Source organism: Eurosta solidaginis, chromosome 4, assembly GCF_040869045.1.
Source record: "Eurosta solidaginis isolate ZX-2024a chromosome 4, ASM4086904v1, whole genome shotgun sequence".
Classification (NCBI taxonomy): Eukaryota; Metazoa; Arthropoda; class Insecta; order Diptera; family Tephritidae; genus Eurosta; species Eurosta solidaginis.
Window position 1 is genome coordinate 269,227,271 of NC_090322.1, and position 19,955 is coordinate 269,247,225.

General features: G+C 36.7%; 1 long non-coding RNA gene across 1 annotated transcript; it reads right to left on the reverse strand.

The window, feature by feature from the left end:
• Nucleotides 1-15,264: 15,264 nt before the first annotated feature.
• LOC137249532 (uncharacterized) lies at nt 15,265-17,270 on the reverse strand. Its single transcript, XR_010952411.1, has 3 exons — nt 16,098-17,270; nt 15,650-16,030; nt 15,265-15,597 (listed from the first exon to the last, which is right to left on the reverse strand). It is a non-coding gene; the product is annotated as an uncharacterized lncRNA (long non-coding RNA).
• Between the last annotated feature and the right edge of the window lie 2,685 nt (nt 17,271-19,955).

A 19,955-nucleotide genomic window follows, 5' to 3' on the forward strand; every position in this document is an offset into this window, starting at 1 on the left:
AATGAAACAAAAAAATTTCTCAAGCAAAAATAGATTTATTATATGCAAACGCTGATATACTGTCTTGTGTAAATCTTGAAGACCACAGAATATCCGATCACGAAATTATTTCTTTTGCTATAAAAGTAAGTAATTCAAACCCGTTACGAAGAGTCATTTAATCAACATCCTGGGAGAATTATTCTGCCGATAACTTGACGACTATACTGAGGAATTGCGATCTCAGTTTAATAAGAAGCATGAATGTCAACGACATGGGGTCAACTATATAAATACTTGTTTTCTAGATTGTATGGAAGTACTAACGTTTGAAAAAAACAGTACGGTAAAGTTAAGAAATAAATGGTATGACCAAGAATTGACAGAATTGAATAAACTAAAATACCGGTTGCACTCACAAGCTAGAGCAACGGGTGACTATACCGAATATAACATGGTCGCGAAGTACTACAAAAAACTAATCAAATTTAAAAAGATTAAATACATGGAGAATAATATTGATATCAATAGTTCAGATAGCAAGCTAATGTGGAAGCATCTTAAGCATGCTATAAACTTAACGGGCCACAAGAAAAGATCTTGACGGTGATCGTAAAAGGTATGACATATGATACACCTCGCGATATTGCTGAAGCATTGAACTCCTTCCTTATAGATAGTATTGTTGATATAAACAGGGAAATTGAAGTTGTTCAGAGTCAGAACGACTTCCAATTACAGCTAGGTCATGTTTAAAATTTGAAGAAATTACGGTTGTGGATGTTATACGTATAGCAAAAAGGTTTAAAAATAAAACTGGGGGAAAAATTTACTTTCCGAAGGCGTAATTGAAGATTGAACAATCCGGTTTCCGAGAAAGGCACTCTTGCGAGACGGCGTTAAATTACGTCATATCTAGCTGGAAGGAAGAGCTGAGCCTAAAAAAACATATAGTAGCAGTTTTCATTGACCTGAAAAGAGCGTTCGAAACAATTGATAGGAATGTAATGCTCGATGAAATACAAAAAATTGGTATTAGGGAAAATGAATTGCAGTGGTTTAGAAGCTTCTTATCAGACCGGAAACAAAGAACAACCATCGAATCAGTAGTCTCATCCGAGGCACAAGTGGACATAGGTTTACTACAAGGGTCGGTATTAGCACCAATCCTGTTCAACATTTACATAAACGATTTATCATCAGCACTGAAATATAGTAAAATCAGGTTGTTTGCAGATGATGCGCTACTTGAAGTAAATGAAACGGACATTTCAATAGCAAGGAGCAAAATGCAAGAAGATTTGGGCTCATTGTCTAGATGGCTTTGCATTAATAAACTCAAGCTTAACGTTAACAAAACTAAGTTCATGGTTTTATCTAGGCCGACCAATAAAGAATCACTTAATTTAGATCTAAAAATAATGAATACGAGCATTGAGGATGTCAAAATATTTAAGTACTTAGGGATCCTGATTGACAATAAACTGAGGTTTATCCAAAAAATTGGATTTTGGAAGAGATCGTGTAAACTTATTAGTAAGAAATATAAGTTCAAAGTTTATAGATCCATCATAGAACCGCACTTCTTATATTGCCCTACAATATTCTTTATTGCCAATGAAACACAAGTATACAGGTTACAAATTATGCAAAACAAAACTATGAGATTTATATTGAAAGTGAGGTACGACACTTCCATAAAGAGTATGCTTGATGCACTAAACTGGTTGAGTGTGAAACAGTTGATATTTTACCATAGTATAAAATTTGTATTTTATATAAAGCATGGTAAATTACCAGCCTACGTAAATGAAAAACTTGCTTATGTGAATGAAACCCATTCTTACATAATGAGGGAAAATAATAATTTTAGATTACCTCTTCCCAAAACAGAAATGGACAAGCAAAATATTGTAACGAATTTGCTTGCAAATCCTCTTATTTGCCTTTTTGCTAAGTTCGTATCACAGAACTTACCAACTATTTCGTGTGTTTATAGTTCTCATATAGTTTCTACTTGTTTACAATTGTCTACTTTTCAGCGTCTCAGATGTAAGTGAGTTTGTAGTTTACAGTCTCTCGCACACACGTAGGCGTACAAGTAAATGCATCTGTGTGTGACATCTCTCGGCTGCCTTGTATATGTGTATACATGATTTGATTACTTACGTAAATACCGCTTAGCATGGCCTTAGCATCGCCTTAGTGATGGTATAGCTTAGTGATGCTAATATCCGCGACACTACCCTCCACCTAAGTCTGATCGTCCCGATCAGACGAATCTCTCGATTTAACCGCTACTAGCCTCTCCAAATGAACCACCCTTCTATTTCGTGGTTTCCCAATTGTTTGCATGCGGTAGATGGCATCACTGATCCTTTTTACAACTTTGTACGGGCCTTCCCAACTGCACCAAAATTTGGAAGGAACACCTTTCCGCCGGTGAGGGTTGTACAACAGTACCAAATCTCCCTCCAAGAAACCCTGCGAATTATTCTTGTTTTCGTACCTGTATTTCATCTTACTACTCATTATCCTGGATCGTTCCCTCGCACTCTGTTGCTTGGCCAATGAAGAACTACTTCGCAGAGCTTTATCTTGACGGATTGACTTTGCATCATCAGTATCGTCTTGACGTTTCACAACAGTAGTACGCGCTGGCTTGAAACCACCATTGCATTCTTTCTGGAAAATTCTTTCAGTCGTTTTAGTGCGTCCATTAGGGTTTGTCAATGGCAGTGTTTTTCTCGCAGGTACCTTTGATTTCGCTTTATTTGGCCCATTCGATCCATCAACCTTTGCTCGATCTACTTTCCTTGACTTTCGTGGTCTCTGTCGAATCTCCTCCACCAGCACTCGCTTACTGCTGAACCCTTTTTCCAAACTGAAGTTAAGTGGCACATCTTGGTTCTCATAATGCATCACCCTTCTCTGCATATCGATCTTGATGTCATGGTCAACCAAGAAATCCACTCCCAATATAACTTCATCAACAATCTCCGCCACAACGAATTTGTGTAAAACCATGACCTTCCCAAATAAGACTTCACAGATCACTTTTCCCCGGACTTGGTTATACTCGCCAGTGACCGTACGAAACCTCGCTCCAGGTAACGGTTTTACTCTCCTGTTGATCAAGTCAGATCGGATCAAGGAATGAGATGCGCCCGTATCTACAGTCAGTACACGCTCCTTGCCATCCACATTCCCTCTGACGGTAAGACTGCTTGATTTCCTTCCAATTTGCGACACAGATATCACAGGACATTCAATAGCCGGGCAAGTTTTCGTTCTTTACATCCGACACGCTTTTGCTCATTTCCTCCAGCTTTGCGTTTACGGCCACCCCCATTGTTGGAAATATTAGGACCAAGATTCCAATGACGTGCAATGTGACCGGACTTCCCGCATTTGATACATTTTTCACTCCGCTTTTGCGATCCTTTCAGCGCCTCTAATATTCCGTCTACCCACTCTGGCCTTTCTACTTCCACACGGCGTGCTTTGAAAACTGGCTTACACAGAAGCGACGCTGTTTCATGAATCAGAGCTTGTGACACCGTCTCTGCGAATGTGGGTTTTGGGTTTGCATATGTCGCTCGCTTCGTTTCTACGTCCCGTATGCCGTTTATAAAACTCTGGATTTTTACCCTCTCGGTGTACTCCACGGGTGCTTCCGCATTTGCCAAATGAGCCAACCTTTCAACATCCGAAGCAAAATCTTGCAAAGTCTCATTCGCTTTTTGGTAACGGTTTTGCAATTCTATTTGATACATCTGTTTCCTGTGTTCGCTTCCGTACCTTCGTTCTACAGCAGCCATCAATGCGTCATAACTGTTCCGTTCGTACTCTGGAATAGTCTGTAAGATTTCTGCGGCAGGCCCTTTCAGTGCCACGAACAGAGCTGCAACTTTATCTTCAGCATTCCATTGGTTCACTGCTGCGGTCTTCTCAAACTGTAGCTTAAAGACCTTAAAAGGAACAGAACCGTCAAAGGATGGTGTCTTTACCTTTGGATTACTCGCTGAAACTGTTGGGCGATTTATTTGCAACTCCTGTATACGACCTCTCAAAGCTTCTATCTCGGCATCCATTTTGTCCTCGAGCTGTACAATTTTTGTATTCTGTGCTTCTAACTGCGAAGACATTTGTGCCACCTGCAATGATAAGCGCTCCTCTTGTGCTTCCATCTTGGATGTAATCTGTGTCGACATTTCTGAAATACGCGTTTCTTGTGCATCAATCTTCGATGTTATTTCTGACGACATTTTTGCAATACGTGTCTCCTGTGATTCCATCTTGGATGCCATATATGTTTTCTGTTTTTCCAGTTGAGTTTCCATCTTGGATGTTATACGTGTCTCCTGTGATTCCATCTTGGATGCCATATATGTTTTCTGTTCTTCCAGTTGAGTTGCCATTGTCGATGTTTAAGCAGATATTGCAGCCAAAATCATGTTCAAGTTTGTGCTCGTAACTGTCTGCGTAACTGTCTCTTCCATTTTTGTTGTTTCCTCGCCATCAAGATGAAAGTCATACTCTTCCACGTCAATTCCTTCTACTTCCATTGCCTCTCGTAGCCGTGCCTGAAGTTCAAGTTTAACGCCGTTTGTATTCAATCCACGGCTCTCCAACTCCTTCTTCAGTTGCTGGATCTTCAATTCACTGAACTTTGCCATGTCCTTGTTGTCCTCTGGAATTTGTTCAACAATTCCTCTTCTGACACCAATTGTAACGAATTTGCTTGCAAATCCTCTTATTTGCCTTTTTGCTAAGTTCGTATCACTAAACTGTTGAATAAATAACTCCAATATTGAATAATGGAAAAATGGCCTTTATTAAAGTACTTCACAATAAATAACACTTATACTTTGCAATTAGCTGGCTTAATAACCAAACTGATAGCTTAAATGAAACTGACTTTCAAAATAATACTGCTATTGCTCGCTGATATCGTCTTAATCGAAACTCAAAACAAACTGAATTACTTCTTACTTGCTTGCGCCGCTTTTATAGTTTACGCTGCATACATCTAGGCTCTTCTATTTCCAGAACTTACCAACTATTTCGTGTGTTTATAGTTCTCATATAGTTTCTACTTGTTTACAATTGTCTACTTTTCAGCGTCTCCCAGATGTATGTGGGTTTGTAGTTTACAGTCTCTCGCACATACATAGGCGTATAAGTAAATGCATCTGTGTGCGACATCTCTCGGCTGCCTTATATATGTGTATACATCGCCTTAGTGATGGTATAGCTTAGTGATGCTAATATCCGTGACACTATATTTTACAAAGGCCTGAAATGTTTTAATGAACTACCTAATCATGTTAAAAATTGTGAAAACTTAAACACCTTCAAAAAAAGTTTATTAGAATATTGCAAAACCCTTCCAATAAGATAAAATATTTTGTATCTGTATTTCATGTTACTGATCCTTGAGCGTACATGGCAATCCAAATATACACAGAGGAACCTTATGCATCGGGTCAAATACATATATCGCTCGCAATCAAATTGGGAAAGAATTTCTGAAAATATCGTCCCAGACAAACAGTTGGAGTGTTCATGTGAATCACATATATTCCTACAACAATGATATATTATAATTAATTATGTATTGCTGATTTTTGATAGCCTTGTAAGTACTTATTATTGTAAAAAATTTAATGAGCTGATAGGCCTTAGTTAAATAAAACACAATATTTGAAGTTGTGTTTTAGTTTTACTTCGTCGATATTTCGATTTCAGACTGACTTCAAATATTGTGTTTTATTTAACTAAGGCCTATCAGCTCATTAAATTTTTTACAATAATAATTAATTATGTTTACATAAAAGCTGGTACAGGGAGGATTGGGAACACGTCCTTTTCAACCGTCCGATAAGACGGGCTCATTCTGCTGAGCTGCTAGCTGTTGTGTTGACCGGAATCAAATGTATTCCGACAGCATAAATAATAAAACTGTGTAATCATACGTCTTGGAGTAGGGCAGGATTGAGAATACGTCCTTCCAACCTCCCAATGATATGACTCTAAGACTCGCCCGTTGGGACCAGTTCCCGTGCTGATCGGAATCTCATGCATTTCGACACCCCAAACGCTATAAATCCTATTATTATTAAAATGTATTTATAATTTGTAATAATCTAAGTTTTAGGCTTAAAACGCCGTAATAATAATAATAATATAGCAAATTGGCATTCAGCGGCTTCTTCGTCAACATGGTGTGAAATTGGCATTGACTGACACCAATGATCATTGCTGATTCATTTATAAATAGTAAAAAGGCGCGTGATATTGAATTTACCACCAGTTTAGAAGACATTCCTTGTATATCACAATTCGCTGCGTGCGATGGGCATGAATTATCCCTAGCAGCCCAGTTAATCCGTATGTTGATGGCATGGAGTTTAACCCTACCCTAACTTGCTTGGCTTGAGTTTAACCCTACCACTGAGATGAGCAGCAATTTAATTTAAATTGGGTAATTTACTAGATGACGGTGCACTGCATAATTATTGTCAAAATTTGACAATTGGGGTATCAAAAGATGTTTTAACTACCGTATTAATAATCCGAAAGTGAAAATTAAGTTTTTTTTATTTCTGCTAAAAGATATGCACAAAAAACTGTTGCAGAAGTACAACTCCTAACAAAACTTCCGATACACACGAACACTGCAAACAATTACACATATACATAAACATGACATATTGACTTGACCATATCTATTATTAATTTCCAAAATGACTGAAATATTTTGAAACAATTTTTGTGAAGCCATGGTGTGATTCCAAATAAAACGATAAAATTAATAAAATAAATGTAAGGCGCGATAACCTCCGAAGAGATCTAAGGCCGAGCTTCTCTTCCACTTTGCGTCGTGCTCATCTTGATTTTCCCTACAAATTAGCCGGACAGGACCTACATGTTTTATGCCGACTCCTAACGGCATCTGCAAAGCAGATGAGTTTTCAGTGAGTGGTTTTCATGACAGAAATACTCCCGGAGTGCTTGCCAAACACTGCCGAGAGGCGATCCCGCTTAGAAAAATTTTCTTCTAATTGAAAACCCTTATTTCTAAAATTTTTATGTTGCTTTGCCCGGGGTGTGAACCCAGGGCATACTGTGTGGTAGGCGGAGCACGCTACCATCACACCACGGTGGCCGCCAAAAAAACAAAGCGATAACGCAGTAGAAATTGAAGTGTTACCAAAAATTACTGGGGTTTCCGCAGAACAAACAATGTGAGAAAAAAGAAAACAGGCAGTGTAATTTAAAAAAAGAGAAGATAAGCGGAGAGAAGGGTAGCGAAGGGAAAGAAGACAAGAGAGAAAAAAGAAAAGAAACGAGAAGTGTATCATTCAATAAAACAATTGATTTGATATTTAAAGATTTAGTTTAATTTCCACTTGTCGTGTGTGCACAGCTAGATTGTTCAAAACGGAAGTCCATGTCTTACAATTGGTGTACTAAAGCTATCGAACTATCGAACTGCACACTAATAATACATTGCCCGTCAAAAACGCGAGTACTCCATAAATAATGTAAGGAATGCTCCTTTAGGTGTATAGGAGTGTTCCAAAACTAATCTGTATTCATACAAAAAATGTGCTCCAATTAACATTGCAATGTCCTAGGAGAGGAGTAGGTGATCCCACTCTCGCTTTGTTTGTGAGTATTCCATAGAGTACATACGTGAGAGTACTTTCCAAAGTACTTTCACTATAGTACTCCATGGAGCACCCACAGAGGATCATATGCCAAAGTACTAAAGAGGAATTGTGTCGGAAAGAAATATCGGAGTGAAGTTAATTTAAAATGAAAGTAAATGAAGAGGGGCAATATAACTTTTATATTTTATACTACGAATATTCTTATGTTATTTAGCATTTGCGTGAATAAAGAAACTAATATTTCTCTTTACTATAGTATCCCTGCAAAAATTGTTGGATTACGTGTTCCATTTTCTTCATGTTGGAGTACTCTAACAATACTCCTTTGCAATGCGTATGCGGACCACCATCAGCCGATCATTGCTCGTTTTTTAACGACAGTGATCACGACACGATGACGATCGAACAGAGTTCCCAAAAGTAAAATATCGCATGCAAATAACTAATAATAAAATTTTACTTTGGCAACTCTGATAAAATGCAACAGCGCACTGGTTGTATGTATACATACTATAGTATGTATAGAGAAATATTAGTTTCTTTATTCACGCAAATGCTAAATAACATAAGAATATTCGTAGTATAAAATATAAAAGTTGTATTGTCCCTCTTCATTTTCTTTCATTTTAAATTAAATTCAGTTCGATAATTCTTTCCGACACAATTCCTCTTTAGTACTTTGGCTTATGATCCTCTGTGGGTGCTCCATGGAGTACTACAGTGAAAGTACTTTGGAAAGTACTCTCACGTATGTAGTCTATGGAATACTCACAAACAAAGCGAGAGTGGGATCACCTACACCTCTCCTAGGACATCGCAATGTTAATTGGAGCACATTTTTTGTATGAATACAGATTAGATTTGGAGCAGTCCTATACTCCCAAAGAAGTATTCCTTACATTATTTATAGAGTACTCGCGTTTTTTGAAGGGATGTATACATAAAAGCAGTGCGCGGTTGTATTTTATCTGAGTTGGCATAGTAAAATTTTATTATCAGTTATTTGTATGCAATATTTTACTTGTGGCAACTCTGTTCGATCGTCATCGTGTCGTGATCACGGTCGTTAAAAAACGAGCAATGATCGGCTGATGGTGGGCCGCAAACGCATTGCAAAGGAGTATTGTTAGAGTACTCCAACATGAAGAAAATGGAACACGTAATCCAAAAATTTTTGCAGGGTGGTAATCCCTTCAAAAAAAGCGAGTACTCTATAAATAATGTAAGGAATACTCCTTTGGGAGTATAGGACTGCTCCAAATCTAATCTGTATTCATACAAAAAATGTGCCCCAATTAACATTGCGATGTCCTAGGAGAGGAGTAGGTGATCCCACTCTCGCTTTGTTTGTGAGTATTCCATAGAGTACATACGTGAGAGTACATTCCAAAGTACTTTCACTGTAGTACTCCATGGAGCACCCACAGAGGATCATATGCCAAAGTACTAAAGAGGAATTGTGTTGTCGGAAAGAATTTAATTTAAAACGAAAGTAAATGAAGAGGGGCAATACAACTTTTATATTTTATACTACGAATATTCTTATGTTATTTAGCATTTGCGTGAATAAAGAAACTAATATTTCTCTATACTATAGTATGTATACATAAAACCAGTGCGCTGTTGCATTTTATCAGAGTTGCCAAAGTAAAATTTTATTATCAGTTATTTGTATGAAATATTTTACTTTTGGCAACTCTGTTCGATCGTCATCGTGTTGTGATCACGGTCGTTAAAAACGAGCAATGATCGGCTGATGGTGGTCCGCAAACGCATTGCAAAGGAGTATTGTTAGAGTACTCCAACATGAAGAAAATGGAACACGTAATCCAACAATTTTTCAGGGATATTATACAGATGCGTTCATCTTAAAGATGTAACATAATAGGAATATTTTATAGTATGTGGCTTACACCTAGTTCACACACTCAATACATGCTCTTTTTTTTTTTAATTTTTAATCATCATGAAACCCATACAGCTTGGGAGGAATAACTAGACGTCCACTTCGTGTTTGATAGTATGGCTGTGAACTGCTTGTGCCTGCATCCATGGCCTCCAACTGGTTGTAACGAGGTTGGAATTATTAGTCTATGATTTTTAAGCAACATTCTATTTTCGTTGTGGATTTCAGACTTGTATTTGTGAAACTTTTTGCTTAGCTCATTCAATTGGTGATAACTGGGCCATCCCTGTTCCACGTATTGGTATATTTTCTTGTAATCCTCATCCTGCTCTATATGCTTGCAATATAAATCATAATTAGATTTCGATATGCAAACTTTCCTTCACAGTGTATGAATAACTCCCTTAAGTTCGGCAATTTCAGCCGTTTCACCCAAAGGAGCCCGATAAAATCAATCAGCAACCAACATTTCCTTACCGGGAGTATAAACTACCTCCATCTTTGGATATTTGAGCAAAAACATGAACATAGTCTGCAGCCTAGGCGTGACCTCGTCAATTTCTTTCTTCAGAAGGGATTCGAGCGGTTTATGATCACTCTGTACTAAAAATTCACGACCGTAGTAGTGTTGGAAAACTATCGATAGTCAGACCTATCGATAGTTTGCGATAGTTTGAGATTGACTATCGAATAAACTATCGATAGTTTTCTTAAGTTGACTATGCGAAGTTCATGTATGAATATAGCAAAAATTATAATGTTGATTTATGAAATAATATTGCTTATAAACACTTATTGTTAACTTTATGTATGTTTTTATTTTAAAATCTATTTTGAGAAGGGTAAATATACATTGTGGTTTTCAAAAAGGTTTTCAACGTACCTACATACTTATGTATCTACATTCCATTTACTTCGTATATGCACATTACATACATACATATGTCTGTTATAGCAGTGTCCGTTGTATGGCAGCGCATACTGTAAAGTAAGGTTCTGCCATACCGGCGTGTACTGTATTTGTGGTCAGCTGTACTTTGTAAATACATATATTGGCGTCATGGGTTATTGCATTAGCCAATTTGGCGTGCGCCGTTTCTATGTCGCAAGTTCATACTCGCCTTAGTATGCAAACATAATTACAGTTATCCGTTAGCTATGAATATGTATACCTACTAGTGTTGGGAACTATCGAATGAAAACTATCGAGTTATTCGATAGTTCACTAATTTTCATTCATTCGATAGTCATTTGAAATTCGTTCATTACTATTTTTTCGAATTACTAGTTTTAGGTATGAATGATTCGTTCACTACTATTTTTTCGAGTTACTAGTTTTAGGTATGAATGATTCGTTCATTACTATTTTTTCGAATTACTAGTTTTAGGTATGAATGATTCGTTCACTACTATTTTTTCGAGTTACTAGTTTTATGTATGAACGATTCGTTCATTACTATTTTCTCGAACTACTAGTTTTTGGTGTGAATGATTCGCTCATTACTATTTCTTCGAATCGTTCGTTCTATTTAAATTTTTGCGGTGCATATATCAGTGTTAAAAAGATATTAAAATAAATTTAGCATACGTCAACCTAATCGACAAACGTTTTAAGCGTGGTAATTATTAAATATTTTTAACTGAGGAAGTGATTTTAACGATTTAATTTGTGTAGATATTTATAATGCGGCCTGGATTGAAGAGATCTTCCGTTTGGGAGTTTTTTACCAAAAATGGCAATGAAGTTAAATGCCATATATGCAAAAGAATTTTTAAATTTTCTGGCAACACATCAAATTTAAATGACCATCTACGCCGTAAGCATCCGTCTTCCTCAGAACATAGGAATCCAACTTCAGGAGAAATAGCGCCAGTAATTTCAGAAGAGGAACGTAGTTCCACTTCTCTTTCGTCAACTACAGCAGGGAGTGCAGCGCGCAGTTCGTTAACAGTACCTACCGAAGACATTTCCAATAGTGGATGTTTGAGAAGGACTGTTCAAACAAAATTATTTGTTACCAGCACACGTTCTGAGCTCTCAGAGCAAGAAAAAAATAATATTGATGAATCTCTTTTAAAGATGATTACAAAAGACTTGCAGCCGCTTTCCATCGTTGACAATGTAGGATTTGTAGAATATACAAAAAAGCTTCAGCCATTATATTCCTTGCCAAACAGAAAAGTTTTATCAAATACAATGCTACCTTTTAAATACAATGAAGTAAGAAAGAAACTGCATGACTTGCTCAACATTGTAACACATATTTCAGTTACAACTGATATGTGGACTTCTGGTAGTCAAAAATCTTTTTTGTCAGTTACTAGTCATTTCGTTCGGGATAACAAAATGATTTCTGCAGTTTTATCAACAAAGGAAATTTTAGGAAATCATACCTCCCAAAATATAGCTACAGAATTGAAGTTAATATTTGATGAGTGGTCCGTTTTTGACAAAATAGTTACTGTAGTAAGTGATAACGGAGCTAATATTAAAAAGGCTATAATTGAAATGCTACAGAAGCACCACCACCCATGTGTAGCGCATACATTAAATTTATGTGTAATTGATGCCATCAAAGCTGTTCCACAAGTTACTGTGCTCATAAACAAGTGTCGTGCCATAGTCACTTACTTTAACCATAGTTCTCAAGCGACGGAAAAATTAAAAAATATGCAAAAGCAAATGGGCGTTACTGAACTGAGGTTAAAACAAGATGTCCCTACCCGGTGGAATTCCACCCTTATAATGATGGAGCGCATATGCTTGGTAAAAGAACCACTCTCTGCCATAATAACTTCTTTACCAAATGCTCCTGATTTCCTCAATTCATCAGAATGGGAAACATTGTTGGACTACACTAATCTTTTCAAGCCCGTAGAGGCCATGGCAATCGAATTGTCAGGAGAAAATTATCCCACGATGTCACTGGTAGTGCCCCTAATCAGAGGTCTTCAATACGCAGTACGAAATCGCAAAATGAAAACTGTAGAGGGAGAAAGTTTGAAGAGCAGATTGTTAGAGGTGGTTTGGAGACGATTAGGGCAGTTGGAGTCTGACAAAATGTGCGCCAAATCAACATTCCTAGATCCCAGGTTTAAAAAATTGCGTTCGGTAATGAAATTAATGCAAATAATACAACAAAATGACTAGTGGAAGAAGTAACTTCCCTAATACGGCAACAAAACACAAGTGCTTCTACCAACACCCCAAGAGAAGTATCGGTCGATAAAAGCGAAGTATCTCTCTGGGACCTTCTCGATGAAAAAGTTGCTGAAGCAAAAACAATTTGTCAAAACGCGCCCAATGTGAATGCAAATATTCAGTTGGAGCAATATCTAAGGCAAAATTTTGTTGATCGCTCAAATAATCCCCTAGACTATTGGAATCGTAGCCAGTCAACATTTCCGGAACTATATATGCTTTCGAAAAAATATTTATGTATACCCGCAACATCGGTTCCGTCAGACCGAGTTTTCTCGAAAGCAGGGCAAATAATTAACGACATGAGAAACCGACTTAAAGGAGATAAACTAGATATGATAATATTTTTGAACAGCAATTTAAACATTGAAGGTATTTTTCATGTCAACTCGATGTACATACTTGTATTATTTACTTTACAATCAATTTTTTTAGGGGTTTAATAACACAATCAGTTGCCATCTCTGCGGCGAAATTTAATATAGACCCTCATGCACTATCCGATTTTGGCTAGAACAACTATAGCGACTTTTAGTATTTAAGTGCTTGAAATATTTGTTTTATGTTTCTTTTATAAGTGAAATTTAATGTGCAATTTTTATATTAATTAAATGTGACCTGAATTTTGAAAAAAAAAAAAACAGTAGCTTATGTATAAGTTAAGGCAATCAATAATGCCTCTGAAACATATTTGAATAATACAGATAAAAATCCATTTTAAGTAACCTTCTTTCCTGTTGTTGTTGTTGTAGAGGCATAAAATCTCCCCACAGGTTTGGGGGAGATCAAAAAACTCTGTGGGTTGCGGACCAAGGTCATTTGCATATCATTCATGCGCTTTGCATAACATGTAACAAAGGCATTTAAATTGAATATTTTCATTATTTACTTCAAACACAATTTACACCATTTTAGTCATATTTAACGTTTTTGTTACGTTCCAATGTAGCGTGATCCAAATACGGATAGAAATTTAACATACAAATGCAACAACAAATTGATCCATATGGTTCACATTGTTGTCGCATTGGCATGTTAAATCTCTAGCCGTATCTGGATCACGTTTCATTGGAACACGACGTTTTTTGTCTTATATAGGTTTGTTCTTTAGCTACCCCGAGGGGTAACTAAAACAGCTTCTGGCAAGGTAAAGAACAAATCAAATGAATGAATGAATGAATGAAAAAATTCGTTCGATAGTTAAAATCATTCAGTAACTAACTATCGATAGTTGAATTCATTCGATAGTTCCCAACACTAAAAGCCTTCCGCGATTTACAACCAGATTGACTGAATTTTTGTATGTGTGCGTGTCAGGTATTTGACGCTTGCCCCGCGACTATCAAATAAAAAGCCATCAATCAACATTTGCATTGAGAAACCGTAGCGTTCGGACGTGAATATGTCGTCATCGGATGATGACTTTTTTTACTTGCAACTACAGCAGTTTTATTAAATAATAAAAAAATTTATAAACATTTTATTAAATAATAATAAAAGCTTTACATTCCATAAAGCTGGTAAACATTGATAATTTTCAATAAATTTTAATATGAATTGCAGTTCTTCCGCGCACTTGTTCATTTTGAATGTCGACACAAACTAAATACAACACTGCGTTTTGTCAATCACACCCCGCGACTATCAAATAAGCTAGCGTCAAATGAAAAAATCAAAAATTTTTGATTTTCATCAACGTGTAGCCGACAACAAATACGTGTGTCACGAAGCCACCCGACTGCACTAACACACACAAAATTCAGTCAATCTGGTTGTAAATCGCGGAAGGCTTTAATACCTACACACCAATCCCTCCATTTAAGACCATATATGTATATAAAAGCGCAAGTGCCTCTCCACAACTTATATTTAAGAAAAACGATAGCATGTTCGTTCCTTTTCATGCTCATGTAAACAATGTATATAAAATTGTATATAAATATATAAAAGCGCAAACGACGCGCCACTCACGAATAGACAATATAATGCTCGTTCTTTCTAGTATGTAAGAATATAAGTTGCGCTCACATGTACGAATAAGCATGCTCATAAGAATTACCGAACTTATTATATATATACACTCGCAAAGGTTTCCCTTTCCTAGTTGTAAGAATATAAGTAACACACACTTGCGCATATAAATATAAATGTATACAAGATTTCGTATCACCGAGCGAGTCATAATATAACACATATGTATAGACGGTTGAACGAAGATTTTGCAAGCAACAAAATGTTGCATGAAATACATAGAGAGAAATATTATCGTTACGACGCAGGCAACTAAAAGCCGAATTTGAAAATAAAGATTCAGATTTTATTTGACTGTCAACTAAGACACTTCGTTTAATTTTTGTATTTCGGCTAGTCCTACACTGTATATATTTTTAAATAAACGCTTAACTTCTATTTAGGGAGTTCACAATATGTTGTAAAGTGTTGTATCGTTGTATAGTTTAAAAGCGCTTTTATCAGCATTGTTGTTTGCTGTAAAAAATTTGAATAGCGACGAAGGCCAGCTGTACGGCGATATTCAAGTTATGTACAATAAACAACAATGCTGATAAAAGCGGTTTTAAACTATACAATGATATAATACTTTACAATACCTTGTGAACACCCCAATTATTTTGATTTGTATTTCAAGAAAGCCAATGGTTTTTATTGAGAAACTCTATTTTATCCATACTTTTAGGCTTTAGTCTGTTTCGCCGTTCGGAACTTACAACTCCGCATTTGCTGAATGTGCATTCTGATTCTGTCGAAGTTGCCGGAATACAGAGATATTTCAAAGCAACCGTCTTCATAGTTATAAAATCATCTTTTGAAGTCTTAAAAAAATGTTATGTATGTAAATTTACTCAATATTTAGAAAATATATACCTTCCAAAAATCTAAAATATTCGCACTCTGAATTGAATTAAGTCTTTCAAGATGTTGTTTTTTTTATGATTATATTGTCTACTTTTCGGGATGTCACCTCTTCATTCCTTGGATCTTCTAAGAATTGAAATAGTGGATCACCTCCGGGTTGGGAAATATTTTCGATCGGCCGTTCGCTCACTGAAGGTGTTATACAGTTCATTTCTGATTCAAGAAGCATAACAGCTGAGTTTGCATTCAGGATTGAGATGAAAGCCTTTTTCTTGAAACATGGATCCAGTAGTGTTGAAATTTTAGCTGCGGTTCTCTTCTCGTATGGAAAGAGACGTTCTACAACCCCTTCTTTTAAACTTTTACACAAACGTAAAGCGGTAACGTTATCTGGTGAGGGTAAAAATAGCGATTTTTAGTTTTTTAAACGGCAAAAAAAAAATTAAAAAATATATACCTATTTTAGTTTCCATTTCGCAAAGATTTCTGTAAAGCCCATTGACCAAAGGAATTATAAGCGATATTGTTAGCCCGTTTCCGGAACACCTAACCGTCAATGTATAAAAAAGCGAGAGTATTTTCTCGACTTGCTTTAGCGTAACCATTTCTTCCTCGGTAAACGGTTCAGGTGCTTTTCTATTTGCCATTAAAATCGATGAAATGGCATCTATTCTTTCCAATATTCGTTTGATCATCATGTATGAGCTATTCCAGCGTGTTGCAACTTCTTGTATAAGTTTCAGAGGGGCTCGGTATTTTGAGCCTTCTTAAACAGTTCAGTTGCATTTGAACTTTTTTTTAAAGAATGTGACAATCGTTTTACACTTTTGTAGCAGAGGAGCCGGATGTATGTTGTCCTTGTCTTGCAATAGACTATTTTGTACTACCAAGTTCAATGTGTTGGCCAAACATGGAAGAATCTTCTTTTTCAAAATTTCGCACGCCTTATTCATATTAAAAGCATTATCAATAACAATGTATGTAACCTTATCCAAAATATCATAGTCAATAAAAATATCATGCAAAGATTTGGCAATGTTGTCAGCGTTGCGATTAGTGGCTTCAAGTAATGGCATAGTTGATAGTACTGCCGTTCGCATACTAAAGTCTGGATCAATAAATGGACACCTTACTGTTATGTAACTTTCCGTGGCGGCCGAAGTGCAGCAATCCGTTGTTATAGCGAGGTACTCAACATCTGAGAGCAAATCACGCAGCTTTGACCGGCATTGCTCATACATATTTTGTATATGTACGTTTTTTAAAGTGGTTTTGCTCGGTAACACATACCGCGGATCTAGTATTTTTGTAAAGGCTCTAAATCCTTCATCATTAACAATACTGAAAGGCTGCAAGTCAAATCCAATTAGTCTAGCCAAAGCTTTATCAATTTCTTTTTTTTTCACGATGATGTAGGATCATATTCTGCACCTCTTTTGAAATGCGAGTCTATTGAACGCATTGATGATAGGATGCTACTGGAGCCGCTTGAGCAACGATCATTTTTATTTTCCATTTTGGGATGCATTCTCTTCAAATGGTCACGCAAATTGGGCGTGTTGCCACTTGTCCTATATTCTTTTTGGCATATAAGTCATTTAGCCAACTTCTTGTCGGTAGACTTTTTAAAATATTTCCACACCTTTAAGATAAACGTTTTAACATCTTCATGCAAACGTTAGGAATTATAAATATTTACCAAATATAGCCCCTTAATCCCCCCATTTCTGCCAGCTTCGTCAGTGGCATTTGTAACAGGGAACTCATTTTCTACAATAATGGTATTGTGTTAAAATAAAATTAAAACGCTAGATTTGTATGCTTTATTTAACTTACCTTCGTTGGTTCTAATCACAAATTTATCAATTTTTTTGTGTTCTAAAAAAATTTAGGCATGGTAACAAAAGTCGAAAAATTATCGATGGTTTTCCCAAACTATCGATGGCGTCGATGGTGCCCGACTATCGATACTATCGATAGTGCCATCGATAGTTTTCCATCACTAGATCGTAGAGATAATATTGAAACTTAATGCAGGAAAATACTACAGCTAGCAACTCTTTCTCTATTTGTGCCCATTTCTGTTCTGATTTACTGAGAGTTCGGAACGCATAAGCTACAGGATGTCCCTCTTGAAGTAAAACGCAAACTAACCCATCTTTTGATGCATATGTCTGCACCACTACCGGTTTTTCCTTTTCATATATAACTAGTACTGGTTCAGATGTAAAGATAGTAATGAGATTTTAAAATTCATCTTCATGAGCATCAGTCCACTGAAACTTAGCGTTGTTGTGCGTTAGTTCACGTAACTTTGCCGATTGTTTTGATAAGTGCGGAATATATGTCGCCAGAAACTTAAGCATACCCAAAAATCGCATAACATCGCTTTTATTTTCTGGCTTTTTCAGCTTGATTATCGCTTCACGATATTTGTCAATTGATTTAATTGTACCTTTTGACACTACACGACCCATGAATTTCATTTCCGTTTGACGATATTGAATTTTATCTGGATTGAATCTTATACCTTTGTCAATTGCTCGCTTCAATACTGTTGCGAGAATCTCGTCATGCTGATCCAGAGTTTCCGCCACGATTGCCATATCATCAAAGTATATTATGACACCGGGAATATCGCGGAAATGTTTGATCATTTCTTTCTGAAACATTTCTGGCGCACAATTTAAGCCAAAGGGTACGCGATTGAACTTATAGCGACCAAACGGTGTCATAAACGTGGTTAAATTTGAGCTTGGTTCATCCAACTCCATTTGCCAAAACCCACTACTGAGATCGAGTACAGTAAATATACATTTGTTTGTTAATTGACTAATTACATCATCGAAAGTCGGGATCAGAAAATGCTCTCGTTTTATACACTTATTTAATAGCTTTGGATCCAGACACACTCGAATTTCATTTTTCTTTTCCACTAACTGTACATTATGTACCCAGTCCGTAGGGTGATTGACTGTAGTGATAACTTTATTCCCCACCATCTCCTCAATTTTGCATTTAAAACGCTCTAACAAACTTAATGGTATTCTTTTCTTATAATGCAGACAAGGTATAGACCCCTCCTTTAGTGTTATTGAAACAGTTCTTGGAAATTTACCTAATCCACTGAAAACAGTAATATATTGCTTAATAAAATCACTCTTACTTTTTGGAAACGGTGTCGTTTTAGACTGTATAGTATTGATATCCATCCGTTTTATGATTTTAAAGTTCACACTAGTCTTCAACCCTAAAATTGGTACGCTCGCATTATATACAACAACAAACTCTGCCTCTTGTTCCGTATCCAAGTAAGTATCAGTGCATTTTAATATTACTGTGCCAAGAGTTTTTATTTTATTCCCACTATAATAGTACAAAGGATAATCATTACATTTTTTAATGAATTTAGTTTTAAATTTTGAAAGATATTTGACAGGAATGCAATTGACATCGGATCCATCAATTGTTTTTATTAGCACGCTTTTATTAGCTTTACCTGTATGTTTCTATGTAACTTTTATTCGCTCCAATGCGCCTGCTGCCTTATTAACATGGTTTTATAATTAGCTTCACCTTATTTGTAATCCCGTAAGGGTCATATCGAGACCCTTCAGGGATCATTTCTGGATGGTTTTCGGGATCGGTCCGGGATTACGCCGGGGTAATTTCGGGACTATTTCGGGATCATTTTGGGACCCTTCCGGGATCATTTCTGTATAGTTTTCGGGATCCGTCCGGGACCCCGTCGAGGTTATTTTGGGACATTTTCGGGACTATTCCGAAATCATTTCGGGACCCTTCCGGCATCATTTCTGGATGGTTTTCGGGATCCCGTCGGGGTACTTTCGGGATCATTTGCGTACCTTCGAGAGATAAATTCTTGATGGTTTCCGGGATCATTACGGGACTTTTTCGGGGTTATTTTGGGTCCCTTTAGGCATCATATATTATAAATGGCAAAGTTTGGATGTTTGGATGTTTGTCCAGACGTTTGTCTTTGTGACTCAATCACGCAAGAACGGCTGGACCGATTTGGATGAAATTTTGCACACATATAGCCAATAGTCTAGAAGGATCTACTAGCTATATATTTTTCAAAAGGGGCGTGGTCTCCGCCCCCTAGGAACAGTTATAATTTAATTATTATATTTTTTTCGTCTTTGCGACTGAATCACGCCAGAATTGCTACACGGATTTTGATGAAATTTGGGACACAGACAGTAGTCTACTAGCGAAATTTTTTTCGAACATGGAAAGAGGGGTGGGGGTCCCACGACCCCTTCGAGCAAATATTTTTTAATAATTTTTACAT